The sequence below is a fragment of the Cyphomyrmex costatus genome, unplaced genomic scaffold (assembly GCF_001594065.2).
Source record: "Cyphomyrmex costatus isolate MS0001 unplaced genomic scaffold, Ccosl1.0 scaffold29, whole genome shotgun sequence".
Lineage (NCBI taxonomy): Eukaryota > Metazoa > Arthropoda > Insecta > Hymenoptera > Formicidae > Cyphomyrmex > Cyphomyrmex costatus.
In genome coordinates this window covers 361,186-374,959 of record NW_017277017.1, presented here as the reverse complement: position 1 = coordinate 374,959, position 13,774 = coordinate 361,186, and the positions used below count along the sequence as shown (strand labels likewise).

The 13,774-nt window shown below is 42.4% G+C and overlaps 1 protein-coding gene across 1 annotated transcript in view; it reads right to left on the bottom strand.

Moving 5' to 3' along the window:
* Positions 1-11,192, bottom strand: part of Pdk1 (Phosphoinositide-dependent kinase 1) — a 27,802-nt gene extending 16,610 nt beyond the window's left edge. Inside the window, exon 1 of the mRNA XM_018541566.1 lies at positions 11,158-11,192. The gene's annotated coding sequence lies outside the window, so the exon portion shown is untranslated. The remainder of the gene's footprint in view (positions 1-11,157) is intronic.
* Between the last annotated feature and the right edge of the window lie 2,582 nt (positions 11,193-13,774).

The window sequence follows — 13,774 nt, the reverse complement described above, 5'->3', positions numbered from 1 at the left end:
GGGGGGGAGGCGGGAGGGGAGATAGTTTTTTTGTAGAACGGGATGGAAGAACTTTTTCTATGGTCTTATTTTTTGTTTTGATCGCGGAGATGGATGGTTTGACGGATGGTTGTTGTAATTACTCGAAAAGCGGATCTGTGTCGCGGTGTATAGCTGTTGTTACACGATCTGACTAACTGTTGGTCGTCACGTCGTCGCCGATCACCGACTGCGTTACTCCCGACGACGAGTGTTGTTTCTCGCGGGTCAGTCTCGGATAGTTACACATATATATATATATATCGCCGTTACGTGTGTATATATATATATGCATGCGCGGGAACCGAAGAACGAAAAACACGTTCGTGGCCGTTGAGAGCCGTTCGCTTACTGAATCCGACGGTTGGCGTGTCCGGGCTGCTAACCCGCGCTTTCTCCCCACCACGAGGGATCGGCCCGAGTTGGCGGCAAGGCACTTCTCCGCCAGCAGCTCTCCCCACTCCGGGAGCCGTCGGCTCCCCACCATCTGACGCACGGGGGTCCGCATCCGGGAGCGGTGGTGGGGCGTCACCGCGTGAGGGGTAACGCGCGCTCCTTCTCCCTCCCCCCTACCGCCTCCTCCTGTCACCCCCTCCGCCGCCGCCGCCGCCGCCACCGCCACCGCCGTCGCCGTCATCGTAACGCGTCGCGCCGGTAATCTTACCGCGGATCGTAAAGCACGCTCGAGTCCTACGGTCAAGTGCGAAAATTGCGAACGGAGGCACCGCCGGAGAACTTGCCTTATCGGAGTCACGCTTCCTCTCTCTCTCTCTCTCCTCGTTTCTTCGGCATTCCGAGCCAAAAAGGGCCGGGATGGAAAAATGGAATGCGTTGCGTGCGCGTCCGCCAGAGTTTCGAGAGAACGCTCAGAATTTACGAGAGAGTAGTCGCTCTCTCTCGCGTTAGCGCGAGATTAATGACCCCGGACGGGCGCGCAGCTACCGCGGATGGAAGAAGCGCGGCATAAAACCCGTAAAATCCACCACCTCCGCCCTCCTCCCTCTCCTGATGCCGCAGTATAGGGAGACGCCGTAGGGCGTTAAGCGAAAAGCTTCTTGCTCATCCGCTCCCCGATACCTTCGGCATTATATCGATGGTAAACAGCGTCGACTGTTTGTCACCGTCGCGTCGCCGTTTCGTCCGCGACGATGACGACGACTTTACGTTTGCGATTTCGAACGGAGCGAGCGTCGGAGGGGAAGCCGTGTATACGCGATGCGCGTACCGTGGTGGGGTACCGCCGACGGTTTTCGCGCCCGGCGGACAGCGGGGGAAACCAGGGAAACCCCACGCACGGCGCATGCACCGGTCGCGCAATTGGCGAAGAGGGGAACGGGGAGGAGGGGGGTTCCCCTCAACCGACGGCGCCAGGATCAAGCCTGCCCCTGTCACCCCCCCTCGCGTACCCTCTCCTACGTCCGGCGTACAACGCGCGACGGCTGGCTGCTCCTCGTCGGTGCACTCTCTCGTCGCTTTGGAAGGGAGTGCACTGATCACACGCGCGGCGCGCTGCCCTCTCTCTCTCTCTCTCTTCCTCCCTGCCACCCTTCTCCCGCCGCTCCCCCTTCTTTCTCCGTCATCATCTCTCTCTTTCTCCGGCTCTCCTTATCCCACCAACTCGATGTGTTTGTTTGTTTATAGTCGCGTTCTGGGAAATACTCGATACGCGAGTAACGGAGCCTCATACACGCGCCGCGCCGCGCGCGGCCGCTTGCATTCCCATTCTGGAGTTGCATCCGGTCGGTTCTCGGATTCCTCCGAGACTTCGGAAAACGGCCGGTTGGTGGTATACGCGCTCCGAAGCCCTCGGGTCGTATCTACACCCGATACTCTTCCCGCCCTTTTTCGGTCTCTCAGCTATAGGTACCTGTGATTCCAAAGCGCCTTTCAACTTTTCCGCACTGAAAAAGCTTTTATACAATCGTCAAAATGATAATCTCTAGTCAAGCAGGTACACAATGACGGTGGAATGCGTCTGAGCCAAGAATAGAAACGAGTCCGAAAACACAGCAGGAAAGCCCTGTCTCACAATACTCTAAGCTTTTACGTTTTACACGGTCACATCCTGTGTTGTTGTGTCCTACAATTCTTGAAATTCCTAATATCGTATGCACCGAGAGAAAAGTGTTTCAAATATTTGTCACTAACCGCAGTCACTTAAGTATTTTACTGTAAGTAAAATAATAGTTAAAAGCTTCGTTTGTAATATTATTAAATATTTTATATATGTATCTTGTTTTATAGTATATTAAAAAGAAATAAATAGATGTAATAATTTATGATCAATAACATATATAGTACATATGTATTTTATTAATATAAGACAAATTTTTCTCAAAGGAGGTTTTGGTGCTTAATAATTTAAAATTCTCGTTATAACATCAGATTAATATTCTTATAAAGATGTTTATTAACATCAAAAATATTAAGAATCAGAAATATATACATAAATTCACAGAAAAATATTTAAGCACCAAGATCTTTGACCGAATATATAGGATTTCTCTTATTTGATTAGATTTATTCTCATCGATGTCAATTCGTATCGTAATTGTACCTAAAATAATATTTTTGTGTGAGTATTACAATTTGAATATTTATACTAATAGCGAAAACTGTTCTCTCAGAGCGTGGTAGTCCAGTTACTTCGAATCCGCTTATAATTTATTAATATAGACGGAGTGATTGGGCGCGAACGGTCACGATCGTCGATCATCGTCGATGCGGTGGCCGTGCACGTTCCCTTCCGTAAATCTTCCTGACGCGCCGATAGATAATCTTCTGGTGCGGCCGACATGCGGCGAGCAGGAGGCGTGTACGAGATCGATAGCGGAGAACACGCCGCGGTTTATCGGCCGACGTTTCTGAAAAGTAGTCCACCTGTAATCTCAGGAATGCACTACGTCAGCGACAATCCGCAGTGTGTACATACGTACACGCGCGCATACGCCTGTCTGCAAATCGCACGGCAAATATTGTACAATGTTGCGTAATGGCGACGCCGCGTGACCCATACGAGTACGTAGCGGAGCCCACATGACGCGACGATAACGTTGAAGATGACGGTTAATTAGGAGCCACATTATGAGAGACACGGAAAACACGGAAACCTTACGGGAAGGTACACTTTGCGAAGAGAATCTTCCATAGATCGTATGGAAAGATTTCTCTCTGGTTTTTTGTTTCTCACTTTTCTTTGAAAATATTTTTACACACACACGTATACATGTCTGTCTCAAAAGTTTCTAAACTTGGTTGAAAAATGTAATTTCTTATGTAATTTTATTTATTAATTATTCAAAATACGTTCCATCTGAAGTAATACAGTCTTTATATAATAGTAATCATACAATTTCTAGAAATATCTTTAATAATATCTTTAAAATGTCTTCACCGAGCGAAATATCTCTCTCTCTCTACAAATATTTCTAATGATAAACTTTTTTTGAAATAGGGGCAATGACTTCGAAAAACTTTCTATATCTCACAGTTATTGACATTGTTTTAGAATGTTATCTTTTCAGTTCTATACTCGACTTTGGAAACAGAAAATAATCATATAGGAAAATAGTAGATGGATAGTTTAGGACACCTTTTAAGATTATTATGTTTATTTTTCTCAATAAGTGTCAAAAATGCATTTTTATTTTGATATCACAGTAAATAAATAATGTACATAAGTAGAGAAACGTAGCAGAACCAGAATTAAATTTTAACAGAGAAAACAGATTCCTATATTATTTTAATAGATGTAGCTTACAATTAGTTATCTCACAGAAAATAAGTTCGAAAAATTTGAGACAGACTGTATGTGTATATGGTGTATATAGAAATATTAAAATAAATCAATGTAACTTAATTTATAGGTATATTTTTTATATATATATAAAGCTATATTATAATTTTATATATGTAATTAGATTTGACAATGTCGCGTAAAATCCTAGTCTGAGATTCTATGCTTTGTTTTCATAACGTCACACTCTTGTGTTCCTAAACAAATATGAACAAGTACGAAGGAGATTTTAGATAATGTCAAACAAAACTCTTCAACTGCGCAGCTGATCCATCGGTTTTCCTGCGGTCGGGAATACCAGCTGTTCCTCGCTCTGTCTTTTCTACTTTTTATTTAATTTTTAGACCTGCGTGAAAGGCCGCTGGCAGAGGAAACGTCCATGCAACGCGATATATCGAGCTGAACGTTTCCACAGCGAGAAAGACAGAACAAGTGATGGAGAGAGAGGGAGAGAGAGAGAAAGAGAGAGAGAAAAAAAGAAATCTTCGGGATGCTGCGACGCGTGCATAACAACGATATATAAACGGCCAGCAATTATTCACCGAATGGTATGATAATACTTGTGATTCGCGGAAGAGTCAACAACAACGCGGCAGATCCTCTCTTGGACTTTGTCGCCCGTAAGGCGCGCTCGTTGCGTAAATAAGATATCAAGACGTGCGAATCCCGCGTGCCGGGACAATACTATTATTAAGTGAATAGGTCGGATATTAATAATCGTGAAAAACAGTGTCTCTTCGAGAGACTGGCGCAGATTAATCAGCGACCACGACGGAACAACGAAACAATTTCCTTCGATCCGCACATTCGTGCGGCTGTAAACGCACATAGGCCTCCGTAGATTCAAAATGCCCACTGCATTCTGACCACTGACACATGATAATAAACGTAAAATATGTACGCCATGTCAGGGATTTGTAAGATCATTTAAGAGAATGACCGGAAATGATAACAAAGGAACAAAGAAAAAAAAAGAAAGTTCTTTGGACTCTCATCAATTTCTTTTGAAATAGAGACCTCCCATTCTTGGGAGGTCTCTCTCGAAGATGCAGGTAAGATTATGCGCACTGAGAGCGCAGGCAAAAATTCTTCTAAAAATAGTTTTACTGTTTTTATTATAAAGTCGAGGCAAGCCAAGGCAAATCAATGCTGACAAGGTCCGTCAGCGCAATATCAAGATGTTTTAAAAACAATAATACGATAAAATATGCTCTGCAAATAACACCATCATGATCTCACTTTCTTCCCCTTCCCCCCCCCCCCCCTCTCTACGTATCATAAAAAGATTTCGTGTTTGGAAAAATATTATTGATGATGTAATAATATTTTCTCCCGCGTCGCCGTTGAATTCAAAATATTTTTACGTCAAGGGTGAAATTCCCATGTGCGTGGCGTCAACAACTTAATACACTTGACACTCTCTTGGGAGGTTTCCGCAGAATTTGTCGCGTAGTCATCGAACTCCACGCTACCGTCATCGTCGTATACTTGGCTGCGTTGTCGCAAGGAACAACCGTACGTTGTTGTCGTAGTCCGTGTTGTCGAGACGTGAGAATTTCTTTTTCTCTCTCCCTCTCTCTTTCTTCGCACAAATTAGCGCGCGAAAATACACTTTTGCGAAATCAGCAACGGCCGTTCTGGTATGTCAATGAACAGAAATCCTTGTTCCCCTTTGGACGATCCCCCGCGATCGCCGTCACATCCCATCCCTTCCCCGCCGCCCTTTCTCTTTCTCTCGATCTCGGCTCTCTCGACGAAGGCCGTTCGCGACTTTCAAATACGCGCTGCGCAGTGAGAACAGTCGAATCATTGTTTGCATGATCGCGTCATTGTCGTCGTCGATCCCCACCTTGACGGGATGATAATGCAGACTCCAAAATTCCGACCACGGAATATTTTCGCACGAGGAAGTGCGAGGTGCGGCGGAGAGCCGGTCACGAGATTGTTGCCCGACGACGACAAAAGGCGGGATTAGCAAAACACGACGGTTCTAAATTAAGTGACTAAAAAGATTACGTAATAGCGTGATATTCCTTCTTTCCTTCTCATTATGTACCCGGATCAATGCAAAATGCTGCGCTACGATGGCTACAAATAATTACAGAACGCAGAGCGCAAATAATTAAAGAGAATTATTCACCGTGTAAAGTGGTAAACTATATTAAATATCTTAATTGATACACTAATGTAATATACTATTATACAGAGATAGGAAGTAACTCGTTACTTGCAACCGAGTTACAGTTAGGAGTTACTTTTCTTCAATAACTATAACTTCCTTTTCTCTCTCTCTCTTTCATCGATAACTGTAATTTAACTTAGTTACATTTTTAGTAATCAATTTAATAGTTACTTTTACAGTTACTTTATATCAAACAGATAATTAATTTCAACATACAAATTGAGCAAAATCAAATGTCCAGTAAACAATAATAATCAATGATTATTTTTTGTGATTGGAATATATCTTTATTTCTGATAATCATGACACTCTGTCTGTATTACGAATGAAATTAAAATCCTTTTAGTATATGCACGCATCTAAATATTAATCCAAATTTTAATTAAATAATCTAACCCATAATTGAATATTTAGTAAATAAATAAAATAAAAATTTAGTAATGTTATATGTAAGATTTTTGTATTTAAAATAACGAAATAAAAAATTGGAAAACGTTACAGAAAAGATTCGAAAAGTAACGACTCGTTACTTCCTAAGTGACTGTAACTAACTACTTTTACAAAGCAATTCTTTCAATCCTGCTATTATAATCGATAATCGAGTAACATCATGCTCTAACAAAGCTTTGATTATCAAGTTTTGAATTAAATACGATAGATATGACACGGTAAAAAAGGCAAGAGAGACATTGGAGAAATTTGCGAGCAGGTAAAAATAGATTACGAAATTTCAGTCGTAGACAACTTTCCTTCTGCTTCGAGCCACGAGGAGACAGAAAAAGAGGGGGAGGGAGAGAGAGAGAGAGAGATAAGCGAACTGCAGATGCGAGCCTCTGCTGGATATGACGCGTAATTAAGGATGTGCGGAATCGGGGTCGTGACTCTATCCTCGGCGGCGCGGCGGCGCAGCCGCGCAGCATCACAATGCGGAAGCGCGTATTTAGCGCACCCGGTATATGCGCGAACGGACGAACGCGCGTCTTCTATAACGGCTCGCTCGACTCGCACGCGTGTACACGCCGGTGCCAGAAAATCTGCTGGAAAATCGGTCACGAGTGACTAATCCGATCGGCATTCATGCTCGCGCATTCACGATTATTCCGCGGCTCGAATCGTGGGAATCTAATCGTCAGGTCGGTACTGGCCGACGAAAGCGGAAATGTATAGCGCATTAACGCGTCATAATTCGTTCGCAGCACAACAAACGAAACGCGACCGTTTCTTTCTTCCTCTCTCCCTGCTGCAATTTATCCGTCATTGAATTCCGTGGAAACATCCGGATAAGCCGTGAAATAAAATTTTTCGGGACGAAATAAGATTGATATGTTGCTTGAAACAAAAGTAACGTATATACATATAACTTCAAGTTTACATACTTTTAAGTTTAAAATAAATTTTTATCTGATGTTATAACGCACACGATGCCATAATACTTGGCGCAAAATCGATATATGCTTCATCATTTTATTTTAGATTTAAGAATTTGTTATTTAAGACTAAAATATTCTTCTTTTTCAACAATAAATATGACTGTCCCTATATTAATCCTACTTTATGATAGATCGAAGAATAATAGCATTGGATTTCTATGTAGGTGGGAGTAGGCAGAGACAAATCTAAAAATAATGTTGTTGACCATCTAAATAATTATGTAGGAAGCTCAAACGTGATAAATAGTGTTGTAAAAGGTTTGGACATTTTAGCAACCAGTTCGAGCGTCCTATACGTAATTATTTTGATAGACCAACAAAATTATTTTCAGATCTATTATCTGCAGTTATATTTTTTTAGATACTCTTCAGGTAAAGTGTTCTTTCGTGCAGGATAGATATTTACGGGCCGACAATTAAAACGAAGTATCGAAGAGCAAAAAATTGGACATTTAATATACATTTTTAAAATATCGCACACGAAAATATTCCATATTTAAAAAGATAACTCCCCCCATAATTGCTTCGAGCAACGCACGAGGGTAACTACAGAGCTCTTCGTGGAGGTCTAGTTGCATCGGTGATTTATTGATGATAATTGTACGGTAATTTAATTCAGATTTGTACGAATTCCCGTCGGAGGAACTGGTAGAATTGAAGTGGCCGAAGAAGCGCCATAATTCTTTCAACCCCCGCATTAAATCGCTACGCGGATGTTACGCGCGGCCGCGCCGTGCGTGAGCGCGTCATTATTCATTTATCAAGACTGTTTATTACGAGGCGGCGAACGACTACCGCTTCGCGAAAGGAATAACGTGCCGCAGCTTTCTTGACCGCAACGTAACTTGAACATAAGCCGTAGCGGTCGATCGCCCACGTAGGAGAGTTGTGTACTATCACACGACGCCCGTGTGTCATAATGATACGCGATAAAATTATCGTAACAATAACTACCTCGCCTTTGTTGGATCGCCGGTCCGAAAGAGCGTTGGCCGCATTCAAATAGCACTAAACAAATGCTCGGCTAATTAATGAATGCGCGCGAGGGAACTTGTACACGGCGGAGCGGGCAGCCGGCACGCGGCGCAAATAAAGGAGCGTCTGCAAACAGTACCGTGCGCAATTGTCATAATAATCGAAATTACGCCGATTGCGACGCACACCGCGATCCCGAAATGTCAATATCACTTCCGTTTTATCCTCCCTTGGCCGCCGAGTTTACGACCGTCATTAACTCCAGCGGTAATTAAAGGCTAATGTCTTTCTGTTTCTTATGAAAAAAAATGGCTCTAAATTCTTTCAAAAAAATAAACTTGGAAGAAACAATTTTGTTAAAATATTTAAAAATTTAGTTAGATACAAATCTGAAAATATAATTTTGCTAAATCATTAAAATAATTATGTAAGACGTTCAAGTATAAGTATGGCCATAAAAAGTTTTGACGTTCAGCAATCAGCTTGAGTGACGTATATAATTATTTTAATGGTCTAACAAAATTATTTTTACGATTTTTCTGAAGTATCTAAAAATTTATAATAGTTAGACATATAGACCTGAAAATAATTTTGTTGGGGACTTTACAGTTACACAGATATAGCCAATTAAGGAGCAAAGGTAACGCAATTCTTTGAGTTAAATAACATTTTATTTTTAATTTCCATGTATATCTCGAAATACAAATCAATCCATTTCTATGGTTAATTTCAAAGTAAACAACGTCCATATTAACTAGTAAGCACTAAATATACATTTAGGAAGTAAATTTAAATAAAATTTAATGCATATTCTTAAGTCAAATTATGTAACTCCATTGTTTTAAATTAACGATGTACTCGGTACTAACCTATAGTATAAAAATGATTAAAAATATAGACCTACAGTAATGATTACAAATAACTTAAATTATATAGATGTTTGGCATTATAAATTTAACAGAGAGAGCGATGCAGGATGTTCAAGAGTTGTTAAAATGTCAAAATGCTTTTTGTAGTATTGTTCGTCATGTTCAAGTTTCCTATATATTATTTTGATGGTCCAACAAAATTATTTTCAGATCTGCACCTATAGTTAAATTTTTAGATACTTTAGCAAAAACCGTTCATTCTTTATATATCAGTCGATCATAACAGTCGACCTTTCGATAGTGCGAACAAAAGTGTATGAATTTAAATGAAGTGCACCTTGGATTGTGCTAGACGGATAAAAGTCGCACTTTTCTCTCGCGCATAACAACCCTGGGATTCGTCATTGCCATGGTATTTCCGATATTACGTTGTTGTTTTCAGTTCGGGTGCTAAAATTTCGCACGCCGATTGACATCTACGCGATCGACATACGCGGCGTAAAATTCCGCTACTCCAATCATCGAATTCCAGAACACCGATTGCCAGGTACGGTATCCAGCGTTTACGTGACTAATTAATCGGGAATTCGAGGGAAATCGGTCGCGATAGCAAGCCGCGCGCGTTACGAGGTGTCCTGATAAACGTTCCCTCGAACTCAGGATTGGCGATTTATCGATCGGAAATCGTGAAGAAGGAACAAAACCGGTCACGGTAATTAGTCGCGACGAATATAGCACGCTCGTTGCGTGACCGCGTTAATCGCGAGAGAAATGCGAAGTGATGTGTGACTGTAAATTCTAAATTTCCTTCGGGAGTCAGTGTCGAATTTGTGCAAGTGCACCAGTAAGTTAATATATAAGGACCAATACATTGATCTTACGTTAATACAATTCCATGGTCATGCACGAAAATGAATCTCATTAATTTATTGATTTCTTTCCTTGGCAAAGGTAGTAGTTTCGAAAGGTACACTTCTAGGAAATTTTAACTCTTTAGGTAAAGAGCACGCGATATATAATAAAGTGTCGAACAGTTGTTGTGTCGTTTATGGAAACAATTAAAATTGTATCATATTTATCCATGTACGCGCGGTTATATACTTTAATAAGAATTTTCCATAAACGACACATAATAATAATTAGTCGACACTTTATCTATATCTGGCCTTTAAGCCCATTCATACAATTACGTTAGTGTAGTTGAAAGAATTGACCAATCGAAGTCGAACACATGTCTTCACATTTTACTGTGATTGGTCAATTCTTACAAATACAATAACATACGACTTATGCAATTGTAGAATGGACTTTAGTGATATCCGTAAGAGTATAACTTGGAGACCATGACGTAGTGATACAATATCATTCCCTTACTTGAAAAGTAACACAACTGAATTAAATTTCCCAGAAAAGGAGAAAAGGTATTTTTCAATTTAACAAAAGATTATTGATTAATCAAACATTCTATTGACAAAAAGAATTTATTCTTATTATAATCAAATAAAATTTTTGTTATTTTCGTTTCACAATCCTTAAAATATTACTCTTTTTTAATTTAATAATTTTTTAATAAAGTTTTTTAGTTCGTTTTTAACGATTGATAGAATAATGTTTACTTAACTCATTATGCTAATGGCTCAAAAAATATTTTTTTGAATTGTGTTACTTTTGAAGTAAAAGAGAGAGCAATACGATAATACTTTTTACATTCCAGGAACACATACAACCGTTACCGTATCGGTACGGCACGCGTGCTCGGCGTGACCAAGGAGTGATAGCGAGGTAGGACAAATCAATCGGCAAAGCCGGTTGTTTGTGATAAACAAGCGGCTGCTTGTGCAGTGGGTCTATCGATTGTTTATGACGGGCGGGCGAACTCTCACTTACAGCGACGTAGTAAATTGCGTAGGCAGCGTGAATCATTCTCGTGGGCAGGCGACGATCTTCGGACCTCATTCACCAGTCTGGCGTTGATTACAATGGCGGTGGTGGCGACGGCGACGGCGGTGTCGATGGTGGCGATGGTGGCAGCGTTGGAATTGCAGAAATCACGTTTCTTAATTAATCCCTCGAGCGAGCGAACGCTTCGTCCGGTCGATGGGCCTGATAAGGTGCATGTGAACGAGCTTGAGGGCAGAGAGGGGAAGCTGAATCGCCAACGAAACATCTACCGACGCCTCGCGTTTGCTCGCGCATTACGACAAACGCGGGCTGCAAGGAAATGTCTTCATCTCTCGGCTCTTCCTCCCTTCCTCTCCCCCCCCCCCCCCCCCTCTCTCTCTCTCTCTCTCTCTCTCTCTCTCTCTCTCTGCCTTCCTACTGTGCGTGGGATTGAGCGAATTAAAAATACACTGTATACGTATTTATAGCAGTTTTAATTAAACAGTAGCGCGTGTTACGTCACCGTGAAAATAATCGACACGCATACACACGCACAGTGTGTTTTATTTACGGATATCGCGTACATATACGTGCGTGCGCGAGTAGGCGCGTTCAAAAAAATCATAGCGATTAACTCCTTGGCAAGTAAACATCAATTAGTAAACAGCGACGAATTGTCGCGTGGATCGCGAAGGAGGAAAGAAAAATGCGGATTATACACCGGCGTAAAAATATACGTAGTATGTTATTTGCGCGTTAATCGAACACGTTAAAAACAACTCATCGGTCTAAAATAAGCGCGATTGCGCGAGCGGGTATTGATTGAGCGGAGAGAAAGAGACGTACAGAGACAGAAAGAGAAAGAGAGCGAGGGAGTCTGGGATTATCAGGGATCTTTCGCGAAATTGATCCGGTTGATCAATCACCCCCAAGATTTATCGCGACAGACGGGGGCTCATCACTCTGCTTTGGATGCCATTTTCGCGCGGAAACGCGCGACACTTTGACGATCGTAGATTGTGACGTTTCACCCAAAGAGAGAAGCGCCCGCGAAATGAAACGGCCGCTAACGAAACCGTCACTGTGTCGACTGTAGTTGGGGATCTCGATCCTTGATTCGACCCTTCGCGGCGCCGACCCCTCAATGGCGACTATATTTAACGTCGGACCGCCAACAGAAATTTGGCAGCGACTTACTGGAGCAATAATGCACCACGCCGTCGCGCTTGTAACGATCGATCGGCAGTGGTGCGAATAAGAGCGGCAATTAGCGGTAATTTTTTCAAGCAATTAGCGTGTTAAACCGAAAGAAATCAACCAAGGTTGGCACTTTAGCTTTGGCTAATCAAAAGATTTCCTTGTGCGAAACATACTCGTGATAAGTGCAGTTACACTTTCTTATTTTATTTTCCTTATTTTGACGCCGAATAATATAATTTATGACGACACGTAGATTCATTAAGATTTCTCCCTGCTTATCAATTAAAACCTGTAACGGGATGTGATCGTTTATTACTTCTGTTAATAATAGCAAGTTGTTAAAACCTCGACGTAGCAGGGAGATGAAATTGGCGCCTTCTTATTGGCGGTTGCGACCTAATTTCCGCGCCCGCGGATTCACGGGTCTTGAATCGCTTTAATGATGCAGGGGGTTTGAGCGAGATCAGGTCTTCGAAATCCGGTCGAATCTTCCTCGCAATTAAGCCCGATAATTTGGCGGACGTGAAAGGCGGAGGAGATTCTGCGCGGCGACGGCAATTGCCGATCGTTATCGTCGTGACACGACAGAGACATACGCGAGAAGGGATAGATTCGTCGAAACTTGCTACGGGACTTCGTACGTGTTTCAGGACACTTCCTGGAGGAAAGTCTCTACTTTCATAAAAAATGAATTGCTAGTTGTCGCTTTGTTCCTCACGAAAGAGCGAAACGGAGTAAACGATCCCGTCGCATCGAAAGAGATCCTCGATCGATCGTGGGTGGCCGCACATTCGTTGCGGCGACTTCCGGTACGTCGCGGTCGTCGGTAGCGGGTGGACAGACACGGACAGGTACACCGAGGCGGGAGTGGAAGGAAGCCGAGGTATGTGTGTGTGTGTATGTACATACGTAGGTATACGCGGCGGCCACATACACGATGACCTGATTTGTATTCGCCGGCGGAGCGCCGCGTTCGCTAACTCCAACGAAAACCCACATCTTCCGGAGTTCCCGGCGCCTCTCGCTATTGGTCACGCTTTGAATGCGAAAGCGACTGAATTGTCTTGCATAGACAAAGGAGCGTGTAATTTTCTGCAAGTCCCCGCAGCCGCGCGACGCCACGCCAAGCTGGAAATATCGCCGAGAGCTTTCGACTTCTATATCAACCCACCTCGGGGACAGACACGCGCGCGTAAAAATAAAGAAACGCCAAGTATCAGCCCCCGCTTCCGCTCGACGTTGCTTCGACGACATATTCGATGAGCTATCAGCGACACAAATAACACTTATTCGGTATCCTATTTTTCGAAGGTCCCGAGACGTTCCTCTAATTTCGATTTAGCCCGATTTAACTCGATTTAAAAATATCAAGATGAATCAAATATTGAAACGAAAAACAAGTAATTTTAGTTGTAATATAAAA